Below are 14,598 nucleotides of genomic sequence, written 5' to 3' on the forward strand. Positions count from 1 at the left end.
AATTAAAGAGACACGGCTTCCTCCGCCTCATTTTTAGACTTATACCTCGAATTTGACATACACAGTCATCTCAGTACCAGAATCTATGACAAACGAGACGATTTTAATTTTGAAATTATCAATTTTCCCCACCTTAGTAGTAATATACCAACTTCACCTGCATATGGAATATACATTTCCCAACTTATTCGGTATGCAAGAGCTTGCAGCTCCTATTCAGACTTTGTTAAACGTCACCAGTGTCTGAGCAGAAAGTTGATGAACCAGGGGTATGTCAAGGAACGTCTCGTCCTTTTTCTAAAAAAGTTCATCGGAAGGTACCAATAACTTGTTGATAAATATTCCGTATCAACTTCACAAAATAATACAAGATGGTATATTTTCCGTACTGACGTTGGTTATCATCTTAATAACGTGTTATAGTATTCTTTTATTTGTCTTTAATATTACTTTTACTGTTAAGTCAGTTTTTTGAGATATTCATTTAACGTGACTCTGTGCTTATGTAAAACATCATACTTTGAACGACAAAATTATTTCATTTATTAATATTACTTTTACTTATGGATCTTGTCATACTTTGAATGACAAAACTATTTTATTCATTAATACTACTTTTTCTGTTAAGTCTGTTTTTTATGATATACATTTGACGTGACTCTGTACTTATGTATCCCGTCATACTTTGAACCACACAATTATTTTATTTATTATTATTACTTTTACTGTTAAGTCTGTTTTTTGTTATATCTACTTTACGTGACTCTGCATTTATGTATGACGTCATACTTTGAACGACAAAATTATTTTATGTCTACCTGTGCGAATTTCATACGCGCAATTTTACACCAGTAATGAAAACCTTCCATTCTTTATTGGTAGACTTTACATAGATAAATAAAATCGTATAAGATAAGCAAAATGAGGATGTTAAATTTGATGTATGCCTTTTTGTGCTTCCTCGTTACATTTGTTGTTTTTATAGTGATTAAGATGATAACACAATGTTGACTGCTGTACCCCTATTTTTGACATTTTCACTCTTTGAGTATGTTTGTTTTGTTCACGCATCGTTGACGATGTAATGGAATTTGATGCGACTGTCATATAAGTGAGAGGTTTAGCTAGCTATAAAACCAGGTTCAATCCACCATTTTCTACATTAAAAAATGCCTGTACCAAGTTAGGAATATGACAGTTGTGATCCATTCTTTTGATGTGTTTGGACTTTTGATTTTGGACTTTCCTTTTTGAATTTTCCTCGGAGTTCAGTATTTTTTGTGTTTTTACTTTTTAAATCATACCTTTTCAATCTACCACAAATCGGATATCAACTAACCTAGGGCTCTGCCAGTGAATGTACGATTTGTTCTTATCCATTGTTATATAAAGATATATCTGGCATTCACTAACCAGTTTAAACTTATAAATAGTATAACTACAACACAGGGAAAACCCTAAGTCTCAATTAAGAGTAGCAATTTAATTCGAATATTAATCTACTGTTGGTAATATAATACCTTTTGTTTTTTATATAAGTCAGGCCTTACGTTTTCTCGTTTGAATTGTTTTACATTTGTAATTTGTAATTTTTATAGCTTGCTATACAGGAAGAGTTTTACTTATTTTTGAAATCCATATGATGACTTGTCATTACTTGATTTGATCTCTGGTGGATTACTGAATCAGTGTTAGTAATACCATATCTGTTTCTATATTAAGACACGATAGAGTCAGATTTGTTGGACATGGCATCTGGTTTGAATCTCCTCAAACCGGTTGATAGCATCAATAAAAGTAATTTGCGAACGTAATAAAACATTATTGAGGATACTCTTTTATGTGCCATTATTATCGTATATGATGTCAAAGACTTGTATTTATGGTAGAGTTTTCCTTCTTGTAATTATTAGCGTTTGTGATAGTTTAGCTTAATCATTATTATATTGATGGAAACACGTCATTGACAGCAATAAAACAACACATACATGTTTGTCTATTTTGTTGAAGATTTAGGGAATTTGTTGGTGGTGCTGGTGGACGTTTCGTCCCCGAGGGTATCACCAGCCCAGTTGTCAGCACTTCGGTGTTGACATGAATATCAATTATATGGTCATTTTTATAAATTTTCTGTTTACAAAACTTTGAATTTTTCGGAAAACTAAGGATTTTCTTACCCCAGGAGTAGATTACCTTAGCCGTATTTGGCACAAATTTTTGGAATTTTGGGTCCTCAATGCTCTTCAACTTTGTATTTATTTGGCTTTTTGAACTATTTTGATCTGAGCGTCACTGATGAGTCTTATGTAGACGAAACGCGCGTCTGGCGTATAAAATTATAATCCTGGTACTTTTGATAACTATTTACACCACTGGGTCGATGCCACTGCTGGTGGACGTTTCGTCCCCGAGGGTATCACCAGCCCAGTAATCAGCTCTTCGGTGTTGACATGAATATCAATTATATGGTCATTTTTATAAATTTTCTGTTTACAAAACTTTGAATTTTTCGGAAAACTAAGGATTTTCTTACCCCAGGAGTAGATTACCTTAGCCGTATTTGGCACATTTTTTTGGAATTTTGGGTCCTCAATGCTCTTCAACTTTGTATTTATTTGGCTTTTTGAACTATTTTGATCTGAGCGTCACTGATGAGTCTTATGTAGACGAAACGCGCGTCTGGCGTATAAAATTATAATCCTGGTACTTTTGATAACTATTTACACCACTGGGTCGATGCCACTGCTGGTGGACGTTTCGTCCCCGAGGGTATCACCAGCCCAGTAGTCAGCACTTCGGTGTTGACATGAATATCAATTATATGGTCATTTTTATAAATTTTCTGTTTACAAAACTTTGAATTTTTCGGAAAACTAAGGATTTTCTTACCCCAGGAGTAGATTACCTTAGCCGTATTTGGCACAACTTTTTGGAATTTTGGGTCCACAATGCTCTTCAACTTTGTATTTATTTGGCTTTTTGAACTATTTTGATCTGAGCGTCACTGATGAGTCTTATGTAGACGAAACGCGCGTCTGGCGTATAAAATTATAATCCTGGTACTTTTGATAACTATTGTATGTGTTGTTTGTTGTCGTGCACTTATTCTGACAGGTCCTGTTATCCTTTATATGAAAACCAATGAAAAGAAATGAATGATAGAGAAGGAACCTTATATTTTTCCTCGTATTTATGAAGTAGCTCTAATTGTTATGAAAGCAGCAGTCGTATCTAATTTCTATAGTTTACTTTATATAATACGTTGCGGAACCTTAATTTGTTAATGGAAAACAAATTCGGTAACAACATGCGGAACATTATATCACCTCAGGACCTTCTGTATGATAATAAGCGGAAACAGTGATAATTTGCTTTAAAACATTATATTCAATACCATACTCAGTGAACCAAATGTGTTTGCTGTGAAAAGGCGTTTTTGGTTTTAAGCCAAAATACGAAACTTATTAGATAACAAATTATACCCATTTAGACGATGTTTCAAATTTCCTTCTTAATGCACTTGTATTATCACTTGTAAAATATGCTAGTACTTGTTATTGTGTTATGTTAACATGACCTATACGGACTCTTATCGAAGTTTATAAAACCGTTGTAAAATGTTTACATGTAGGTTGCTTAAAATCAATTTAATTTGTTACTAAAATCAATGAACCCTAAACATGAAAACATCAACTTCGTTATCATGGTTATAGAATCACATGGTAATCCACGGGCACTATAATGTAGCCATGAATAGTTTGAACATTACAGAATGGTCTCTATGAGTACACATGATTGTGTGGTTATGTCAATGATAACGTACTAAGTATTCGTCGTCGGAATTTTTTTCGCTATATATTTCATATAATACAAAATGTTTTCAAAAAAATGTTGGGTTGTTTTAGTTTGATTTTAAGAAATTTGGTACAAATATAAGCAGAATTGTCACAGGTTATTTTGTTTATTCGGTTGTATTTTTGTTGGGGATCATTTTCTTGTTCTCACGAAATAAACACAAATGCTATATTCTGTTGAGAAATTTGCTATAAATTTTATCATGAAATTGTAAAACAAAACATTGTCTGTGTTCACATCACTAGAAAGCAACAAAAAACACACGAAGACAAAACTATGACAAAACAATTTTTGTTTAGACAATTTCTCGTCTTTAAACGTAAATGCCTTCAATTTTTTTTGGAAAAAAATGGTTTTATATGAAATAATAAGCAAACAAATGCAGGATACGCATCTTTTGAACATTTACTGTATCTATGAAATCGTTCAGAGCCTAAAAGCGAAGATGTGGATAAAGAACATACTACAATATAGAGAAACACTACTATTGTTGTGCAGTTTTTGAAGTAGTCTTTTGGCTATTCCTACATTTTGTATTTTACTATTCATGCTATTCCTACATGGGAGATTAATGGAAGAACAATACATGTTGTTATTACAAAATATGCTGTTTTAGTCACTAGTGTCTAATTTAGTCAAAGGTAAATTTACCCGTAAAAACTAAATGAAATCATAATTTATATGTAAAAAATGGATTTTGTTTTATTTGAACACATGCATCAAGTATTAAAATTAGATGTTTTTAATATTAAAGATTTTCTAGAAAAACAAAATTATTTAAATGAAAAGGGAATTAGAAGCCTTAAGTAGCCTGGAAAATAGAATTATTTAAAGGAGAGAGTAGTTAAAGCATTTAAAAGCCTGAAAAAAACGCAATTAAAAGAAAATTAATAGTTACCAACACTTTCAACTTCAGCTTCAAAGAATTTATTAATCTATTATTTTAATGAATTATGATTTTTTGAAATGAATATGATATCAAAAGCTCATACTATAGGTGTTTATTTTTCCTTTTGGAAAGAAAGTTTAGACATTTAACTGTTATTTATCTATAATTATTTATTATAGAAAGGGGACTGTCGCAGAACCTACATTGTACCTAATACATGATAGAATTATGTTCTCTTTTGGAATATGCATGAGATATTTGTCACAGAGTATACACCACTTCTAAAGTTATTGAACATTTCTTTACAAAAGTACCCCCTCATGATATTGATTGAACGTATTTGTAAAAAGTACTTATTCTCACAAACACACTTTAACCTTGGCCTTTTCTGACCTGTTATTTTTCTAATTGTATCTTCTTATTGTGTTTAAATAGTTTACATGAAATGACTATAATTCCAACTGTCAACACAAAGTGGCACTTTGATCTTCAATCTTCACCTCAACATTTTGATAATATCGATATATATTGATGAACTGACTGGTTAAAATCATCATTCTTTGACACGTACATTTAATTAAAAACAAAAATAATTGAGTTCTTGTATGACAGATATAGCCATGTTTGGAGCGTTCTCCAAGTTTATGCTAATTATTTGTTGTTTTTATGGCAACATTTTCACTAGTTCTACCTGGAATATTATTGATATTTTTCAAACACAATAAAATTGCAATTGTACATTGCTAAATGTATCTTAGTTTAATAGAAAGAATTTGTCAAAATTAGCACTTTTCAGTTAATACACAAGAAATATGCAAATAAAGCGCTTGTTTCCATGGCAGTACATTCAAAGGCAAATATTGCACAATTTGAATACAATGTATATGATTTTTCAAATAACTTGATCTGTTTTTCTATACTGAATTTTGTCTTTTGTTGTATATTTACATGTTCATGGAAACAGTCTGAAAAGTCTCATGATCAGTACTTTTATCCAGATTATGAAAATAGTGTATTTGTTTCGTACAGTTGGTAACACAATTATGATGTACTATACTAGCAAAATGATATAAACATATGTATGTACAGAGTGAAACTTAATTTAGTGTTAGTTGATTTAGTTTTCCTTCTTTTGAGCACATATAAGAAACAAACAAACTTTTTTCAACATTGTTTCAAATGTATGTATCATCATGAAATTGTTCCCATAGCAACACAGTTAAAACTATAAAACTGTTATGTATGAATATGTTTAATTTTTTTATGATTTCAACAACATCTACAAGTTGTATATCAATAATTTCAATAACTAAAGAATAAGGTTTTGAACAATTTTATCTAAAATTTTACCAAAGTTAATTTTATACAAAAAAATAAAATTAGGCATATTTTGTCAATGCTGACAAAATTATAAGAAATAATTCCGCATAAAATTTTCACATCTTTTATAAGATATGACTATGATATTTATGAATTTATGATAGATTTTAATTCAAGTGTCCTCAAAAAATGTTAATGAACATTCAAACATGTCCTCAAAAGGGTATCATTTTTACCTAATGCAAAACCACCTAAAATGAAGGGTTTATGTGATTGCGATAGATCATCGATAAAAAAAATTAAGTTTTTAAATTACATCATTTAAATGCATATTTTTTTTATAAAATAATAAAAATATATCTTTCTCTTGTTTATTTATTTAGAAACATTTATGCTTGAATTCATTGCTATCAAGTAAGGGTAAAACACATGTAAAACCGGTCATTTGGTTGCTATGGCAACCGATATTTATAGCAACCAAAATAACCATTTTTCTTTGTTTCAACAAGTATAGTAAGTGTGTAAAGTTTGAAGAAAATCCATGACCATGTGTACCACACATGTTATGTAAAAATTTAAATACAAAAAGAGAACCAGTAGTAACAATATGAATTTTAAACACATGGAAATATGTCCTTTAAAATTCTTCGACCGGGGCTCCAATTTTTTTCATTTTTTTTTAACTGACATAAATAAATGGTGGCCATTTATACTTTAAACCATTTATCTTCATATATGGTCATGCCACCATTTGACTTCAATTTCTAAAACAGAATAATACGAACTAATATCATCCATAAGTGTATAGTCTCTGTTATTATTATAAATAGTAGCAAATATAGCAAATCTTCGCATGATCGTCTGTGGGGGGAAAATGTCATCCTCAACAATTATATTGATATCTACTCCTTGAATTTTCCAGTATCGGTTAAATCTTTTAATGTTATATAACTGTTTGCTACATAAAAACCATTAATTAAGATTGGAGTCAAAAATTTAAATATTGATCATATGAGTATGATTGCCATTCATTAAATGTTGATTGTGTATTCAATGTTATCTTACCTCCTATAGATATATAGGGATATGATTGGTTAAAGGACTAAACGTAATGACTATGTATTTTTGATATAGGGTGTCATAAAAAATACAGGGTTATTTACCTTATAAAGTTAGTTACCATATGGGGTTAAGTAAAGAGTCACTTCCCATTCAAAACAAAAAAGATGGCACGTCCGTTTAAAACACAACACGGGTTGAGGAACAATGTAATAGATTTCAACAGACGAAGAAGTTCGTGATGAATGATTGAAACAAATTCATGAAACACATTCAAAGCTAACAAGTTGTTGTCGTTATTGGCATTAATGAGTTACTTCCCATTTAAAACAAAGAAGGATCTGAGAGGTTTCAACAGGCGAAAAAATTGATACATTTAATGAACGATTGAAATAAATTCATATACTGAATTTAAAGCTAACACGTTGTTATAATTGGCATTTGTTTTGTTTTTTAAACAAATGGAAGTAGGTTTTCAATACCAAGTATTGGAGTTAGATAGGCCGCTAGTCTATTTACCACACGTGAAGATAGTCGGTAATATAAATTCGTTACACGGTGTGCTTCATAAAATATATTTCTCTTCATTTAAATATATTACTCTCATTTTCTTTTAAGATGTATTGATCAAACATCCAATATTAACCTATTACCAATGCATATATACGTCTATAAACTACATTAAGACGAAGTTCGTTCAGCGATAATGTGTATTAATGATTCTTTCTGTAATAAAGCTAATTTTAACCACCGTCAGGTTTCGTTATTATAGAAAAGTTTTCCGTCTTGCTCCGTTTTATCATCTTCTGAATCGATACAATGCTAGAGCATCACTAATTGGTCATTTAAGGTGGTACCTAACACTACAGCGAGATAACTCTGTAAAGTCAGCTAAACGTTTTAATTACGTTGTGTTGTAAAGGGAATAATAAGCTTCTCAATGATCAAAATTGGTGTTTGTCAAACTACTATATAACCAGTGTAATTTTTCTGACAAAACGGTTGGTTCAAAATTTTTGAAATTTTTATATTTTTGTTAAAGGGTCAAAGTAAATACTTTGTCAAATTTTTATGAAAATTAAACGAGCCAAATTTATTTTAGTGAAAGTGTTGGGTACCACCTTAACGGACAAAAGAATACAAAATACTCCTTACATATAATGATACCTTCAGTTCGAAATTGCCTTAGATTATTCATCTATTACTGACAGCTAAGCACGCAACCTGTTAAGCTCAAATATTTTGCTACTACTTTTCATTATGTCTCGTAGTTAAACTAGTATTTGCGATTCCCAATTATAAGATTTTCTACATCTTCTAATTTAACAGTGGGGTTTTGATTTAAAAGAAAGATATATGCATTCGAAGATGATAGTTTAAGGTTGGAGAACTAAACACCACGTTGACTTTTAAGGTGCATGTTATTTGCTGATTTCTGATTTTGTTTTGTTGGTGCTCATAAATAGAACTTATCCCAACAATTTCACAAGCCTGTAGCTGAACAAAACACACATATATATATATATATATATATATATATATGTATGCATACATGATAACACATTAATTGACAAATAGTTTACCAACAAATACATAAAATGATACGCAAGTTTCGTCAATACAACTAGTTTGTATATCATAATGGATATATAAACAAAGGAGGACGACTTGCATGTTATTAAGACAAATTTTATACATGATAATATTTGAAACAGAGAATCCGTTACAGTAGCAAGATTATGAGTGAGCGTGTATCTGGAAGCTTATTCGAATCGCTCTTTTGAAAAATAAATAGTTAAACAAATGAAGTGCTTTTAAGCACTGTATGTATATGGTAAAAATTGCTTTAATTTATCAGTGTGGAGTAAAATTAAACATAACATTGTATAAAGCATTTCTTTTAGCTGATTAAATTACAATTATTGACAAAGGTAAATAACTCAATATTTAAAGATTACCATAACAATGACATCATTTTAAAACAGTTATTAGATTCATGCATCTTGCAAAAGTTATATGATTTTCTTCACACGTATAAGACCTAAAATTTTATTATTAAATTTCTGAAATTCAATCAGGGATAGGATGTTAAGATTGTTATGATCAATGCACTTTATTTTGTTAATTTCAGAAGTAGTGAAGTAATAATTCTAATTCAGTACTTGACAATCTTTGTGTAGTCAGAGGTGGTCTCGACAAATTCCCGACCAGTCTCGACCAGTCTTGACCAGTCTAGACTCAGTTTCGATTTGTTTTGACCTGTCTTGACCGTTAAATTCAATCTAAACTTGTCTGAATCAGCATTTCTAACTTAATAATACAAATTGAACTTACAAAATTCATGTTGTTTTTTTATAGTTTGATTCATTGCTGTATAAAGGCAACAGTAGTATACCGCTGTTCAAAACTCATAAATCCATGGACAAAAAACAAAATCGAGGTAACAAACTAAAACCGAGGGAAACGCATTAAATATAAGAGGAGAACAACTACACAACACTAAAATGTAACACACACAGAAACGGACCAAGCACCAGACAAAATCCCACGAGAACAACAAACACAACATCAAAACCAAATACATGAATTTGGGATAGACAAGTACCGTGACACGTCTTATCGCAATGTGAAATTACACTAAAAAATAAGAGAAAACAAACGACGCAACGTTAAAATGTAACACACACAGAAACGAACAATAATATAACAATGGCCATATTCCTGACTTGGTACACGACATTTTTAAAGGAAAAAATTGTGGGTTGAACCTGGTTTTGTGGCATGCCAAACCTCGCACTTTAATGGCAATGTTAAATATAACATTGAAATGACAACATAATATTACAGGACTACAATACAAATAAATAGGAGAACGTATTAGACAAAGAAACACATGATTATTTGATAACAAAAAGCATCAGGTTTAAAATTCAATACGCCAAAAACGCGCCTCGTCAACACAAGGCTCACCAGTAACGCCCAGATATAAAAGATCGAAATTGAAAAAAAGTACAAAGTTGTACAGCACTAAAGATCAAAAGTTGAAAAAGGTTGTGTCAAATACGGCTATGTTTTTATGCTTAGGATAAGAACATCCTTATTATTTAGAATAATTAATGCTATTGCAAACAGTACATTTTATCAAATGAATATAAAAGATATACATAATGAAACTGAAGTATTAACTAATTACAGAAAACAAACACGAATACATACTGTTAAGACCAACACAGAATAGACACACCCGACTCAGTCCAGGCCTCAACACAGTAAATCATAAAAATGACGTCACATACGATGGTGAAAAGGCACAAAAATTACGTCACATTTGAATTTATGAAATTTCTGAAACAGCAGAAAAATTACGTCACATATGAAAAACTATATCTCAAAAGTAAGATAGCATTAGGATTAATTTAAGATTATAGTAGAACTAAATACTGATATTGCATTTAAACACAATGCATATTGCAATACTTATTAATAGCAATTAACTATAATATATATATATGTCCAGTTTGTTACGAATCCAACTTCAAACGTAAATTATCGTACAGATTACGTTGAGCAAAATTAAATCTAATAAATGAAGGCGGTGATTAATTTTTCTTTCCATAACACATAAATATAATAGAAAAGACGTCAACACATTTGACAAAATCCGATGAAAATTACAAATATAACATTAAACATTTAAGCTAAATACATGAATTTGGGATAGACAAGTACCGTAACACGTCTTATAGTAATGCGAATTCACACTCAGCAAAACAGTCACAATCGGGAATAAGTCACGTTTGGTAATTAAAAGATAAGACGACATAATGACAAACCACAATCTACCATGTGGTAAAAATGTCCTTAGCTAGTTTGGTTAAAGACACATCGTATGGATCCACCAATTCGTGATGGTGTCCATAAAATTTACGGACTGTCAATTTTAATCTGTCCTCCTCATAACTTTGTTGGAGCATTTTCTGCGTAAGGAGCACACTCCTGTATATGAAGTCCGTATAGTGTGAACAAGCACGTGAATAACGTATTAATTGTGATATGTAAACACCATACTGCTGAAAATGGGAAATTGATAATTGGGAAGTTGAAATCGTCCCGTTTGTCATAGATTTTCGTGTGAAGTCGTCCATCTACGTCAATATTGAGGAAAAGATCAAGGTATGAAGCAGTCCTTCTAGTATCAGTAGTATCCTTAATTTCAAGTTCACTGGGATATATATGAGATGTAAGTATTGGCTGAAGTATGGGTTATTCAATGATAGAACATCATCAATATATCGGAAAGTAAAATTAAAGAATTTCGCAAGGTGCTTTTTCTTTTTGTCTTTTAGAAGGTTCTGAACGAATTCTGCTTCATACGAGTACAAAACAAATCAGCCAGCAGGGGGGCACAATTAATACCCATTGGAATACCGATTGTCTGTTGAAATATAAATCCTCCAAACTCAACAAATATATTGTCGATCAAAAAGTCCAGCATTTTGATAATATCATCTTCAGTATATTTTCTGGAAGATTCAGTGTGATTCTTCACAAAATATGAATTATTGTAACCCAAAACAAGAAATTTGTATCTACGATTCCCATTTTTATAGAAAAAGCTCTGTTTTATGAGATGGTGAAGTCGATTTTTCAACTGAGCATGGGGAATAGTAGTATATAGCGTAGAAAAATCTAAAGTTTTTATGTTGCTGCAAAATTGCAAAGATTGTGATCGAAGGTTAAGCAGTAGATCTTTTGAATTTTTGAGAATCCACATCTTGTTAACACCACTGGTAGAATATATCTCCTCACAATATGTTTGAAGCCCATCTTTAACTGTAAAAAGAATAGTAGTCAGTACTTTAGAAAGATGTTTAGTCGAACATTTTGAAGACCCAGCTATGTATCGTTCTTTATTAGTTTTGTGTAATTTATGTATCCAGTATACTGAGGGCAAGTTTTCTTCGTTTTCTTTGATGTTTATACCAAAAGAAAGAAGGACAGATTTATGATTTTGTAAAATTTCGTCCTTGGTAAATGATGTTAAAGAATATGTAGGATTATCAGTAGTTTTATCAATTCCAAGCTCTGTAGTGAGACATTGCAAATAATGTTTTTTACATATGAAGACAATATTATTGGAGGCTTTATCTGCTGGAACAACGACATATTTGTCATGCAAAGAGGATAAAACATCCACAACCTCCTGATTCTTGAAAGGGTTAGAAACTCTAGTACTCATATTACATCGTAGTTTATGTATGCGCCTCTGAATGCATGATCGAATAGCTTTGATCCATTCAGACAAAGTGTCCAGTTCTGGTTCATCTGGTTCGCGCTTTACCCATTTTCTTGCATAGTCCTCAACTGCATCCATCAGTAACTTGAAATTCTTTTTCCAGTTGATGGGCTGGGGGATTCTATATTTTGGTCCCTTGGCTAACAACTCTCTTAGTTGTTCATTGGTAACGATGCCAAGGTCACCAGTAATAATATGATCAGCTGGACTGTAATTGTATTGTGACGATGCACATGAGCAATGCGGAGATTTGGATTTTGCATCTTTGAGGTTAAAAGCCTCTAAAACTCTCTTGTGGTTGAAAATCTTGGATGCAATAGACTTGGTGTAAGTATAAGTAAACAGGTGTAGCTTTATATTTGAAGTAATCAGGTATAGTTTTTTGTACAGATTTTTGATGGAAAATATTTCTAATATTTACAGCATTTAAACCTTTATTGGCGAATTCTACCTTAAAAAAATAACGTTTTTCCTCATTATTGGATGTAGTGGATACGGGTTTGAATAGTCTATGGTTAGCAATTTCCATGATAATTGCAACTAATCTATATAAACCAGAACGAAAATCAGTAACGGAAGTATTTTTGGCATCTTGAAATAGTAAAGAAAGTTTTGACAATGGAATGAAGTATAATTTAGTTCTAATATGATGAATTCCTAAATGATTTAATTAATAAGTATAAAAAAAATAGAATTTTCAGTTTTGATTAAGTCAGATCGTCACATTTCATCATTTCTTTAACTTTTTTAATTCAACTAGGATTTTCCCCAAACTTTTCAGCTATCTCAATTAACATAGAGCTTAGAGAATGCCAGGTTGCTTGGTAGTTTGATTTAATGCTGTCAAATTTAGGTATAAATTAATATAATTTTATCAATAAATCAATTTTATAAGACGTTTCGGCCATTGACCTTCTTCAGTTCTTTATTTCTCCTCACAACTACATGGCTGACATTAATACATTTTTCAATCATTTAAAAGATGTTATAAAATAATAGGTAAAAAAGGTAGATTTTTCAGTTTTGTACTAAAGACAGGCAGTCACCTTTTTAAAACAATCTTTTCCAAATTAACTTAAAGTTTCGCAAAACTATAGAGTTATCTCAAATATATATTGATCTTACAGAATGCCAGGTTGTTTGGTCTTTTGGGATATCGCTGTCAAATTAAAGCATTTATTTAGGTAAAAAAAAGCTCGAATTTTCAGTTCAGACAAAAATCAGACACCTTTAAAAAAGATATATAACTTTTTTCAAATCAACTTTGACTGTAATCAAACTTTAAAGCTATCTCAATTATATTTATTTTACGGTAAGTCGGGTTATTTGATAGTTTGGAGTATTGCTGTCATATTTAATGAGTTAACTGATAGGTAGAATTTTAACTACATATGGTCATATTAAGAAATTAACTGTTCACTTTTGAATTTTTGAAATATTTTCTACCTCAGGAATATATTACCTAAGCTGTATTTTGAAAAACGTTTAGGAATTTTGGTCCTCAATGCTCTTCAGCTTCGTACTTTAGTTGGCCTTTTTAACTTGTAATGATTCGGGCGTCACTAATGAGTCTTTTGTAGACGAAACGCGCGTCTGGCGTAAATACAAATGTAATCCTGGTATCTGTGATGAGGTTATTTCCAAATCAACTCGGATTTTCATAAAATTCTTCAACTATCTCAATTATGTATTGGTCTTACAAAGTGCTAGGTTGTTTTGTAGTTTGGTGTGTCGCTGTCACATTTAGATGTAGTAGGTAAAAAAAGAATGTAAACTTTTCAGTTTTGGCTAAATTCAGTTAGTTACCTATAAATTGACTATTTAAATTTGACAGAAATAATTCAAACTACCATTTAACGTAGTGTTTTTTTCTCAAATTAATGTGACTATAATTGAGATATCTGAATAATTTGACGAGTTTCCAAGTTGATTTGAAAAAGTTATAGTAATTGTAAACTATTACAAGCCGAATTTAGTCTGAACTAAAAATTTAAGCTCTTTTAGCCTACCATTTTAGTCATAGATTTTGCAAGAAATATAACAAACTACCAAACAACCTAGCGATATGAAAGATCAATATATGATTGAGATAGTTGTAAAGTTTTATGATGATTTGGAATTGTTATATACAAAATACGTTGACTGCCTGAACTTACTCCGAATCGGCTAAAAATTGGCA

Source organism: Mytilus galloprovincialis, chromosome 6 (genome assembly GCF_965363235.1).
Source record: "Mytilus galloprovincialis chromosome 6, xbMytGall1.hap1.1, whole genome shotgun sequence".
Taxonomy (NCBI): Eukaryota; Metazoa; Mollusca; class Bivalvia; order Mytilida; family Mytilidae; genus Mytilus; species Mytilus galloprovincialis.